At 40.9% G+C, this 12960-nt stretch overlaps 1 protein-coding gene across 5 annotated transcripts in view; it reads left to right on the plus strand.

The window, feature by feature from the left end:
* The window catches only part of ATP2B2 (ATPase plasma membrane Ca2+ transporting 2), a 397314-nt gene that overhangs the window by 92226 nt on the left and 292128 nt on the right, over window positions 1-12960 (plus strand). For all 5 annotated transcript variants that reach the window (XM_053953504.1, XM_053953505.1, XM_053953502.1 and 2 more), the window contains exon 2: window positions 8909-8959. The gene's annotated coding sequence lies outside the window, so the exon portion shown is untranslated. The remainder of the gene's footprint in view (window positions 1-8908; window positions 8960-12960) is intronic.

Here is a 12960-nt window from a genome sequence, read left to right on the forward strand (position 1 = left end):
TGGTTTCAAATACTTCTCCTTCTCACTGTGCTGCCAGAGCCCTGCTCTGCCTTTAGACAGCTTCTAACCACCTGCTCTGTAAAGGGAGGGTTTGGTGCTGTGCTCCAGGGAATTCTTTTAGGACAATCTTGCAGGAAATAGTTTGACACTACTTAAAATCACAGAAACAAACCAATGTTTTTCCAAACAGCTCTTGTAAGCATTTTTTCACAGGTCCATCCACTGAAGGCAAAAGGAATAGTTTAGGAATGGAGACACCTGTCAACCACCAGGAAGTTTTTTTCACTGGCATCTCATTATATTTGAATTGAAAAAATGTCCTGATTGCTTTTGAACCAAAAGAATTCACCTTGAACCACTTCTGGATGTGCCATGGAAATAATTTCAGTATGTTATTTAATCAGAGAAAATTTAAATTAACCTTTTTTTTTTTAAAACTTGTGGAACTAACTGGACTCTCCTGGCAAGATACCTTGCAATAGTTCAAGTTGTAACATGTGTAATTGATAACAATTTGTAATGAATAATTAATTTGTGTGCTTTATAAGTGATGGGGGAACCAGCTATCACAACTACATTGAACCGAGTTTGGGAAAATGTTGGAAAGCATCTTTGCATAAATCACCTTGCCTGGCAGTGCTGTTCACCATACTTTGCTGATGCTTTGGAAGACCTTAATAGAGAAAATGAATGAATCTGCAGATAAAAGTTTGTCAGAAAAGCAGTTTAACCACAGCTGTGTGACCAGGGAGGTGTTACACCCTTTCTCAGATCCAGGGTGTTTGAGTGCACTTGTACCCACCCCTGAAGGAAGGGATATGGATAAAATAAAAAGCAGAAGTGTTAAAGCTTTGTGGGAAATGCTGAGTATGCTGCTCATTCTCTGAATTCCCGGTGAGGTGCTCATGGCTGTGGTAGGGATCTGCCTGCCTGGCAAACTGCTGTAATCTGTGTTTTTATAGCTCCTGTCCTGTGAGAGGGTGTTCAGCTGAGCTGCAGGTCAGCCCTTGCCCATGGATGTGACCTTTCCACTGCAGGATGCACGCTCTGCTACCCTGCAAAATGAGATGGGGGCACAACCAGAGCCCTTGTTCCTTTGGGGCTTGACTCAAAGCGAACGCACAGCTGGCTCTGGTGCTTCAGGGAGATTTTCTCTTGAATGAAGTTACTTTCCTGTGTGCATCACCTGAGAATGTTCCCAGTGGTGAAGGAGCAGAAAGAAGAGCAAAGAAAGAAAATCCCTGTTGTTTTTTAACACCTGAAAAAGTAGCAGCACAACCCCAACTCCCTGATGGCACGGCCGGAATCGCGGATGGCCGCGTGAGCTTGAGCTGAAACCTCTCTCTCTGCATTTCTGAAAAGGTTAAGAGCCTCACTACACATTTTGGGGTTAATTTAAGGCTGATTCATCTTTCTTACACGAAGCCTTTCAGCTCTGCAAGCTTTTGAGATGTGGCCAAGTTCAGCACCTAAGCACACACTGAACTGTGATGTTAAACTCAGTGCAGTCCTTTTTACAAGAACAGTGCTGCAAGAATTTTCCTTCCTGTGTACACGGCAGCATTCCTTTGTTGCTGTGTCATAAATGTATTTACAGTGAACTGTAGCTAACCCAAATTTTCAATAGGTAATTTGTTTTTTCCTTGGGAGGGGACATGAGTGATGTATAGCTCAGCAAATCTTTGAAGCTTCTGAAGAAATGTACTTTGATCAGCATCATTCAGGGAGGGTAACTTCTTTCCCCCTCATTAATTCTCTCTTAAACGTGGATTTTAATGAAAAACCTTGAGAAATGCTTTTGCCTTTTTTTTTTTCTTTTGCCTTCAGTCGGTCATTTATATTCTGCACAGACTAGAATAGTGCTGTGGGGGGAACACTTAAATAGGGAGAAGATATTTGTCATCTGTCACACTCTGAAATTAAACTTTTGATATCGAGTTATTGCCTTAGAAATAACTTCAAAAAATTTACATGCAGAGAAAAGTACATGGTGGGGGAAGCTGTTGAACCAGTTATTGCATAACACTGTGTTAAATCCTCTGTCACTGAGCAGCCTTTAAAAATATTTCTTCATGAATAAATTAAAAAAAACACATTCATACAATACACATTTCTATGACCACTTACGTGGATTTTTTTTTTAACAAAATCACAGAGAGGAGGCTGAGATTTCCAGAGCTGCTGCAGAGATTTCTAATTAGAAATTGATATCAAGTTTTGTTCAGTGCTTTGAAATTTGTTGTAGTACATTTGCATCTATTAAGGAGAGAATGGGGCCATGTTCATTAGAAAGTTGAGGAATTAAAGCTCAGCAAGTGGCAAGTGGTACAGGAAGGAAATTGGGAGAAATATTTGCTATTTCATAATGGCTACAATGGAAAGAGTGTTTGGACTCTGGCATGATCCTTCTGCTTTTTGGGAAGATGTTGAAGGGTTATAAATGAGTTGAAAGAGCTTCTCCACAGGATTGGGATAATGGAACTGTTCCTGGCTGCTGAGTTTAAGACCATTGAGGGAGACTGATTGACTCCTCCTTCCCAGAGCCAGTTTCATTTCAAAATGCTGCCTAAAAGCAAATACCTGTTGGTGTCTCTGCTCACTAAACCTGTCATTTACTGGGGCAAGTGAGCAATTTGTGTTTTTGGCTAAATCAAGTTCTTCGCTTTGTGGTTTTGCTCATCCCCCAGGAGGAGCCTCTGCTGTGGTGCTGGAGGCTTGGAGGCACTGCTGTTCCTAAAGCAGAGCACAGAAATCCCATTTCCTGGGACTCTGCAGGGACAGATCTCCTGTCAGCAGCAGGGACTGCAGAGCGGGATCGCTCCTGGGAATGCTGGAAAAGCAGCATTTTGTTAGCTCTTGACTCCTGCTTTTGGATAGAGGAAAAGATGTGGTTTTCCTTAATAACCCCCCTTGTTTTTCAAACATGATTTATGTTTTCTGAGATTTTATAAGATGATTTGGTTTTGAATCAGTTTTTATGGGGTGTTTATTGCGCAGCCTTAAACTGCCCAAAAATGTTATTGGATCCCTGAACTGATCTCTGGGAGAAAACATTCACTGATATTGAATACAGCTGTAAAGCTCTGTAACATCACAGAGTTATTATCTGAGGGCTCTTCTGGCCCAGATAATCTCCTAGAATCAGAAAGCCAAATTATTAAAGGAATTGGCAATAACTGTAGTTTATGAAGAGCTGATAAATACAAACTGTGAAGGAGTTTGCAGATAAGCTGGGTCATAATTGCATCATATTCTTTGACAGTCAAGTTCTGCTACAAATCCAGACCCATTTGTTAGAAATAAAAGGGAATATTTAGAAAATATATGTCTAATATGACTGAGGGAAAGCTATTACTGTGCCTTTTGAGCTACTGCATTTCTTATAACTGAAACAATTTCAGAAGAACAAAAGTCCCATCTCCTGGGATATGAGCAGTGTGCAGGCAAATGAAGGCTGGACATCACCCAGAGTCCTTTGAAATACATAGCTTTGATTCCAGCATGTAAAATCTTAAATCCCTGTTTCATTATTTATTTTGAAGCTGAATACCTCTAGGGAGCAAAATGTTTATTGTCTGAAAGACCCTTACATGCTTTTTTTTTTTTTTTTTTTTTTTTTTTTTCCTGCTCTAAATCTATAATAGATGGCCTTAGGATTAAACAGATGCACCAGCGCATCTTAAGGCACTAACCACACCAAAGGCAGTGCAGATCAACATCTCAATCACACTGTACCTAATGAAATTTGAACCAAATTTGTCTGGATCTATTTTATGATTTTGGTAGAGTTGCTCATTCATGTATTTTACATTATATGAACATACAGAATAGTCATTGTATGAAATATTTGAGGATTGAAGTCAGTGAAGTTTCTTAGGTGATGAATACCTTTTTTTATCAGTCAAACTCTGCACCTCTAAAATAAAGGCAAGGTAAAGAAATACAGAAAGAGGGGAAAACCCCACCCAACAGAAAACCCCAAGCCAACACCCAATCCCAAAATTGTTTTGCCCCTTTCCTCCATCAGAGTGACACTTTCATTGACCAAACCTCCCCCGAGAAAGTCCCCAGCACATTGGGAAGTGTCAGTCAGGACTCCTGTGTGACAGAGGCACTGCTGGGACATTGCACAGGAACACTTTTATCTTCAGCTCTGCTGCTCCCTCTTTCCCAGCAGCTCAGGCCATTGGTGGAGGGAGGGCATCAGTCACCTCAGGTCTGCAAACAGAACACATGGCATGATTTTAAAGAACCATCCAGAACTTCCATGACCAAGCAGAAAAGCTGTGTTGTCTCTTTGGTGCGTACAACCGTTTTCTAGCTCCAAGAGTGACTCAAGGTGCCTGGGATGTCACTTTTATTTTAATGTCAATAAGCTTGATAAAAGGTTTGCATGTTCCAAAATCTGAGTGCTGTGGGGCAGTGTTTTTGGCTCCCATTTCCAGTGAGGACTTGACTGAGAATCAGAAGAACCCTTCAGAAGAACATCTTTGACTCATTTGATAGAACAATCATTTGCTGATTTTCAGTCCTCCACCCGATGAGAGCTGACAGGGGATGTAGCACAGCCCCTGAGAGGCTTTGCTGCCTGTCTGTGTGACAAAAAGAGCTGCCATGGTGGCTGTCAGGTTTGTTTTGCAGTGCAGTAATTACAGGCACTGAGATCCTGGGAAGCACGGGATGCATTTCACACTGGGAGCTAAACTTGGAGTAATGCTGCACTTAGGAAAGGTGGGAGCAGTTGAAAGTGTAGCAGAGGTCTGTGCCACAATTGCAGGGGGGTTTAGGGGAAGACAAAGCCCTCAAAATGACCATTTAATTCAAAAGCAGTGCTTTCTCCTCCTTCCATGCATCATCTGTGATGCGTTTTCCAAGTATCACTGTGGTTTCTCTCCTGTAGTCCTCTCTCTGGCTTTCAACCCTCGGGATTTCATTTCTCCACCAGCTTGAATTGCAGCTGGACAGTTCATGATGGGCTTTTTGCTAATGCCACACCCATTCCATCTTCAAACAGGAGAAAACTTTGTCCTGGCATGCCAGGGCCAAGTGGAGCAGGGTTTTGAGGTCTCTTCCACTGCACAGGATGGAAGCACGGCCAGCAGGACACTTTTTCTCCTGGAGATGTCCTGACACAGCTGACTTGTATTTATCCTTGCTTCACCCAAAGCTCTGCCACCTTTTGTATTAGCAAAAGTGCTATGCTTGATTCAAAATCTCCACCCATGCTCATTTCAATAAATTCAATTTGTTTTGTTTGTCTTAAGAAATGGTACTGTATAGCAGCAGCATTTGAGGACATTTAGAAAATAGAGAGAAATTCAGTGGTGATGCAGTGAAAACGTTACTGGAATTTGTTGTAAATTGAAAAACACAGCAAAACTGACCAAGCTACAGTTTTAATTTTGGCTTTGTTCAGTGCCATGCCAAATACATTATGCTCACTAAAATGTAACAAAATCATACAGATCTTACGGTGATCATTCTCAATATTTATATTTATATGTGTTGATGAATGACATATTTTTCAGCTGTACCCTCATGAATTTGTGCACCAGGATAAGGATCTCTCATTCCAGCCTTTGTAAATCCCATCTTAGGTATCTTTCGTGAGCAGAATAGTTTGGGTTGGAAGGGACCTTTAAGACCATCCAGTTCCAGCCCCACTCCAGGGGCTTTCTTTGTCCACTGGCTGAAAAGGTGCAAATCAAATAAAGGAAATAATGGAAAATCTTAACTATCCGACTGCAAGGGTGCACATACTGAGTAGTGGAAAATCCTGCAAGTGGAAAAGCTCTTTTTAGGTGTTGGAATAATTGTACGTTGCTCGAAACACGCCTAGAACGGTTTAAACAGTTATTAAAGAGTGTTGCCAGATTTTATCACTGCAGTCATGCATATAGATCAGTGATCCCTGAGCAGCACTGCGAAATGTGTGAATGAGGTGCACTTGCTAAAAATAACCCTACTGAGTGCTGCTCCTAATTGCCACAGAATCCTGGGGAAATGATCCCATTTCAGCAGCACAAAATTGACTTAAAATGTTTGACTGCAGCATTACACGTGGGTTCTCAAGAGATGATAAAATATTTGCTAGACCTGGGTCATCAGCACTTAAAAAATAAAGCAAACAATCACCATCAGATTCTACCTGGAACTGTTGTAGCTCTGTTCCTGTCTCACTTTGGGTTCTGGTTGAGTGAAAACACCTGGCAGGGCTGCAGCTCTGGGCTGGGAGAGGCTGGAACTGCTCTGCCTTACCTTGTAAACCACTTCAGCAGCCCCAAACATAAAGAGAAGTATCTGTGAATTTGTTTTCAAAGTAAATAAAAAGTTCTCAGGATGTTTGGCAGCAGCTGAGCATCCCAGAGTTGACTGGCAGACAGAAAAAAGATCCTTTTGTTTCCCTCCCCTTTTAGAATTTTCGTTTAATACTTAATCAAGTATCCCCCATGCCCTTGTACCCCAAAGAGAATCTATTTTCCTGTTCATAGGAAATGGGTTTGTTGATGAAGAGCCCGCCATTACCACCTATGTGACTCTTCCAGATTTTTGGATACTGGAGAAATGCAAACTCATCTATTTGTTATAATTTTGTTACATATTTTTGTTATAATTCCATCTTCACTTTGGGAAGGTGAAACCTTTCCCTCATCAAAACCAGTCTTACAAATCACTAACATTCTTTTCTTTCTAGCAAATTCTTTGATTATCCATTTCTTTATGGTTATTCATATTTTTAGGCAGCTGCAGCAAATGACTGATTTGCAGGCACACTGAATTTCTGCTCCAGCAAGGGTTTAAGCTATTTAGGGAAATGAATGAAGCACAAAGGTTTTTATTTAACTATAAATTTTGTATGGCTTTAATTTTTTTCATGAGTGACTGGCTTTCTTACATCAAACTCCTTCACAGGGAATTTTACAGCAATAGGCAGTACCTTTGACAACTATAATTTTCTAAAACTCTGGGAAAGCCAGATGAAAGAATAAATAAATATTGATCTGGCCGAGGTTTAAGTAATCCCTGATTAAAGTAAAAATGCATTTTAAAAGTAGCATTGATTACTCCTGGACTCCAGTTTTGTTATCCTTCCCAGGCTGAAAATGTTGAGTCTTTACAGAGTCAGAGAAATATATTGAGAGTACCGATGAGACATTTATTTTAATTTATCACCCCGGTGTTTGAGCACTTTTATGATGTCCTCTGAATTTATACTCAAAATCAATCTCACAGAAGTGGGACAACTTTACTGCTGAGGCAAAGGGAGGCAGCAGGTTTAAGGACACACCTGTGCTGCTGGGCACAAACAGGTTTTACAACTTAGGCCTCCAAGGGTAGGTGTTGGAACTGGGATTTAGTCAGGACAGAGCCAAGTGTTCCCATCCCTGACTGCATCGAGTCCTGCTGGGAGTCCCCTTCTCACTCATTTAATTGTGTTTGTACCATTTCCATCCCCTCTGGCACAGATGTTCTGACTTGCTGTACTCCAAAGCCTTGGCATTTTGGGTATTTCCCCCTGCTGTGTCTCCTTGTTTGCTGTTTGATTCCTGGAGTCACCTGCTGATTTTGGGACTGGGATCCAGTAGAGGGATTGCAGTGTCAGCTCCTGGAGAAGATGGACTTGTTGTTTGCTCAGCTCCAGCATTGTGTGTGCAATTCAGAGTGAGAGAGCTCTGGTTTTTAGCTGTTTGCATGTATTCCCACAATGGGGAAATCTCTGGAATAAATGTGCTAAAGAGATGTTGGTAGCCCAGGTGGTGGAACAAGATGTTTGGCTTGGATCTCCTGCAAGCACTTCTGTCAGCTTAGGATGGGAGGGAGGTATTTTTATCACTTGTAGTGCTTACATGGCACTTCAATCAAGTGGGTTGGGCTTGGGTTTTTTTTTTTTTTGCCAGATTTCAATTTAATTCATGACGTATCACCTCCCTAGGTCAGCTTTGGCTCTCAAAGAAGTCACGTTGTACTTTTAATTTCTGGCCGAGCAGTTGCTCATCGGAACCCAGAGACTCTGGGAATTCCTTTTTGGCTCTTAACAGCACAAGGTCCATTCTGTCTGTGCATCCCTCTGCGATGCTCTGAAGTGCTTTGAGGAGTTAGGAGAGAAACTGCAGTGGAATCCCTGTGTCCTGAAGCTCTGGGAGGGCTGGCACTGCTGTGTTCCTGCATCAAGCTGCTGGTTCAGGAGACATTCCCCGAGCAGCGTGAGGGGCTGTGCTGAACTGATTGCTTGGCAAGTTGTGTCTTGATGAATGTGCTGCACACAGGATTCTGTCTCTGCTGACATGAAATCACCCCCAGAAGGGATTGAAATAGATTCTTTGTTGAAAATTTCGTCCTGGCATTAGATTTGTGACACCTGAGTGTTTATCCTGATGTAATTCTTGGAAGAGGTGTTTGTTTTCATCTCCAACAGGAAGGGAGGAAAACTTTCATATGCCCTGATTCATGCTTGTATTTATTTAGTAAACATTTTCCCTTCAAGATATTTAATTCTGAGAAAAATTGAGGTTATCAGTTTTGTCGAATACTTGTAGATCTGAATGCTACTACAAAAGAATTATAAGTGGCAACAAGTATGATAGGTTTAGTGTGCATTGTTAGTTGGATTTTTCTGGAATTAGGCAATATTAAATGCTTCAGTTCTATTGGAAGATGTGTAATATATTATTTTTTGAAGGTGCATTATACTTCATTTTTTTTAAGAGTCACTTTTAAATTTTCTGTTATGGAATAACACAAGAGATGAGCTTAATTTTATGAATTGTGCAATAAACACATTTGGATTTAAATGAAACCAGCTGCTTTTCAATGATTGAACTGCCTCTATCTTTGATTTTACATTCATTATAACCATTATTATTTAAATTTCCAAAACATAAACTGTTTTTTTCTTTGTTTTTATCAGGTCTTGCATGCTGTGACACAAAGATCTCACCGCCAGTGCGCTATGTTCATGGTGAGCCTGATCTCCTCCTGTTGTCCATGTTGTCATTCCAGGGATTACTGTATCAAAGGGGTATAATGTTATTTTAGCAATCAATCATTTGAAATCATCACAAACATAAGGAAATGAGTTTAGTCTTTGTTTTTTGCTGAATTAGTGACAAATCTCCAGTTTTCCACAACATCCGATGCAAAATGAGTTTTAAGAACTTGTGAAGGATCTGATAATGGCCTCAAAGTTCCAGTGGTCATGGTCAAAATTGCAGATAAGGCAGGATGGGGCCAATTTTGTAGTTTCAAGTAATCAGTGGCATCAGAATTCCTGACAGGTCCTCAAATGAGGAGATCTACAAACAGCAACACAAAAGGCCCAGCCTGGGTCCAGTGAATCCCATTTTGTCCTGGCTCCAAACCCTCAGGCTCTTTAGCTATGCTAAGAAATTCTCTGTGGCTGCCAACTTTTTGGCACTTCTTAAAGGAACTCAGTTAAATATATTTCATAAACTCATTTTGTATGGGCAAAAGAAGCCCCTGTGCTGCTCCTCAGCAGTACATGTTCCTTCTCTTTCCCTTTTCCTCCAAATATTAGCAAATTGCCCCTTTTATAATGCTATGAAAATAAACCAGCTTTTGGGATTAGGCTTTACGTTTATCAAATGGTTCCCGACTGTGTTCTGCTTTTTTTTTTTTTTAAACACCTTCTGTATTTTGGGGTTACTGATACATATTTTAAAATTGATTATTTTCCCTCATGCTTTTAACTGGAAGTAGGCAATCCTCATGTGGTTCCAGTGTTGGTTAATAAACAGTTTTCCCTTCCTGATGGGATAGGGATGCCAGAGGAGTGGCCAAGGCTTTAAGGGACATGGATTTTTAATCTTCTTCCCCAGTTCACCTCAGCTGAGTCAGCCATTGGGATCTGCCTTATTAAGCTGTTGGGATAATCAATGGCCACGTTCAGCTGAGCTTCCTGGCGTTTCTGAGAGCCAAAAATGTGCTGTGGCTTCCTGGAGGAAGTGTTCAATCCTGGGACATCCATTGGGGTTTCAGTAACCATCCCCACTTCCCAGGGGAATCCTTTGCCTTGCAGGGTCTCCAGCAGCCCCTGGTGAGGGGCTCTGGGCGCCTTTGGGATCGTGACAAGGACAAGCCCTTGCTCAGTTGCACATCACTATTGTGGGAAATTCAGGGTTTTTGAAAAGCTGACTAATAGGATTAAGTAGAAGTTGTTTATTGTTTACATTATACACATATTTAGAGATTCTATGAACTACTAAGTATACACTTCTGATTGGTGCTTTTGTCTTGTTCACTCGTTTTCTGCCTGCATTTCTCAGAGTATATGATTGGTTACAGTCCAGGTGTTTCACAGTCTTCTGTTATCTAGTTCTTGTGGTCTTGGTATTTGATTTCTCAGCCTCTTTTTTCTTAATTTAGTACAATTTGTGTTCTCATAGCCTTGACCAATTCTTGAGGCTTTGATAACAAAGCCTAACCCTTGCAAACGCATTGCAACACATCACATTGAATTACTCAGAGCTCTGCAATGGGAGATGATGCAAGAACAAAAGCTTAACATCTGTCAGGGCTCTTAATGCCAACATTTCTTTATTTCCTTTTTTCCCCCTTCTTTTTGGTGTTGTTTTCTATAGTTTTCTGACATTCTGGCAGCTTTTCCATGTAATGCATGACTTTTTTTCCAACATGGTGATATTTGGAGCAGTTCTGCAGGTGCTTGCTGGAGGTTTGGAAAGGCTCTGAGGATCTAGCACTGACTCTGAACTTAATTAATCTGGGTGCCCCAGAGAGACAGTTAATGGCTCCATCAATAAAATACTAGACCAGTATTTTGAGGTAGGATAGGAGTGTCCTTCATTTTGGGGTCCATCTAGCAGGGATCCCCTGCAAGCTCTGCAGATGTCCTCTGAAGCACAACTTCCTAATTTTTCTTGCCACAGTTACTGCAGAAGGCCCCGGGCTTGGCATTGCTTGACTAAAATATTTTTTACAACAAATACAATAAACTGTTGGCATCTCAAGGGCTTACAGTTAGATTTTACTAATGCAAATTGCTTTTGAGTCAGGCAAGTCTGACAGTGTTATTGTTTGTCTTTTAAAAATAATTTTATCAAGGCTAGCACAAACCCCCAGATGAATTGAACTATAACTTTTTCTGATTTTGATGGAAAAAAACATTTTATGATGTTCAATCTTTCTGTAATGATGTTGAGAGGGAGAAAATTATGATTAAACCAGAGTATTAAAAATTCTGCCCACAAAATAATTTGTGAAAAGGGATTGCAAATCCAGTGGCAAGAAATCTTTATAGCCAGATAAAACTGCTTGGGGGCTTCCTTTTGTTTCTAATTTATATTCACACTAATTAATGAGGATAAAGTAGCAATCAGAGAGATCCATTAAAACTATCAATACAATTGGTTTTAAATCAGTTACCAGCCCATAGTTTTGAAAATACTGCAGCCCAGGTTTTGTGGTTGGATTCTGCTGGCAGAGTTCTGTCCTGTGTGAGGAACTGGTGCAAATAGAAATGGCTTTTCAGAGAATCAAGGGTAAGCCACACATCTACACCATAAACACCCAGCTGATCTGTTATTTTCTAACATGTGCTCACTCTAGGGGATGCTGAACGTTTCAAAATAGTTTTATCAGGTTGCAGTTGGCACTTTCCTTGTGCAGTCCCTGGTTTCTTTGGGGATCCCATGGCACCTGAATTGGAGCTGGCATTGTCATTCCCCTCCTGGTGCATGGCTGATCTGATTAATGTGGGGATTGGGATGACTTTGACTCGTTTGTCATCTTTTGTCTGCTGTAAATTTTTATTAAATTTTTCTTGCAGAATGCAGCTTATGTTGCTGAATGCAGAGGGAATAAAGCATTGCTGAGGCAGAGTGGTTCCTCTGCTGCATATTCCCCTTGCTGTGTCCCTTGGACCCCAGAAAGGCTTCTTGTGGCAGGATGGGGATCAGAACTGACCTTTAAAGAAATACTGTGTATAAATAAGAGTTGTTGAACTTCTACAGAGAGGGCTCTTTGGATTGCAGGTGTTCATAATTAGATTAATTTACAGAGTAGATCAAGCCAATGAAGGAGGCACGGAAAACTGATGGAGGGCTTATCAAATTAGCTAAGCAGAGCAATTAATCAGGCAGGCCTTAACTGTTTGGTCTCTATCTTTTGGTTATTAGCTGGAGCAGGCTGCTGTCAGCTTTCAGAGTGCAAGGCTGTGCTTGGGGAGACACTTCCCTCGTTGTGTCCTTGTCACCTCTGTGTCAGTAACGTGGCACCACTCAGGGCTCCATTGGCATCAGAGCAACCTCCTGCAAACAAAATAATGTTTTAAAAGGTGTTCAGCATTCTCTGTGAAAATACCAACAAAAATGCACCAACAGTGGGCATGAAATTTTATCTAAACAGTGTCAGTGAAAGGGATCAATAGGCAGCTCCTCAGGAACTTCTGGCTGCAGTATGGTAACAATTATCTTAGATGTATCTAAAAGCACCTTAGAATGATCATTTTAACAACATGTTTTTATTTCTGATTGAGTTCATCCAGTTTGGGGAGTGTTACACATATTGACACAATTTTTTTGCTTTTCTGTCTCCATTTGTAAATGATCTGGTATTTTTAGATGGATTTTTCCTGCCTTTCACTGCAGGAATAAAAAGAGGGTTCCATAAGATTATCCCAAGAATACTTTTCCTTGTTTCATTTCACAATAAACCCCTCTGGTAGCTGTCAGATTTGGCCCTGAGAAATAGGCCTGAGGCCCCAGAACGTTGACATGGAATGGGGGCAGAAATCTCTCTCCAGACATGACCTATCCACTTCCCTTTTCCTTCTATTCAAGAGGTCAAATAATTTCTTTTCCCACATCCACAATGAGTCCTAAAGCACGTCAGAAAATGGGGAAGAATGGAAATTAGCACTTCTTCCTCCAAAGCTAAAGAAAAATGATCTGATGAGAACAAGACCTTCCTTCAGATCTCCCTAAA

The sequence above is a fragment of the Vidua chalybeata genome, chromosome 12 (assembly GCF_026979565.1).
Source record: "Vidua chalybeata isolate OUT-0048 chromosome 12, bVidCha1 merged haplotype, whole genome shotgun sequence".
Classification (NCBI taxonomy): Eukaryota; Metazoa; Chordata; class Aves; order Passeriformes; family Viduidae; genus Vidua; species Vidua chalybeata.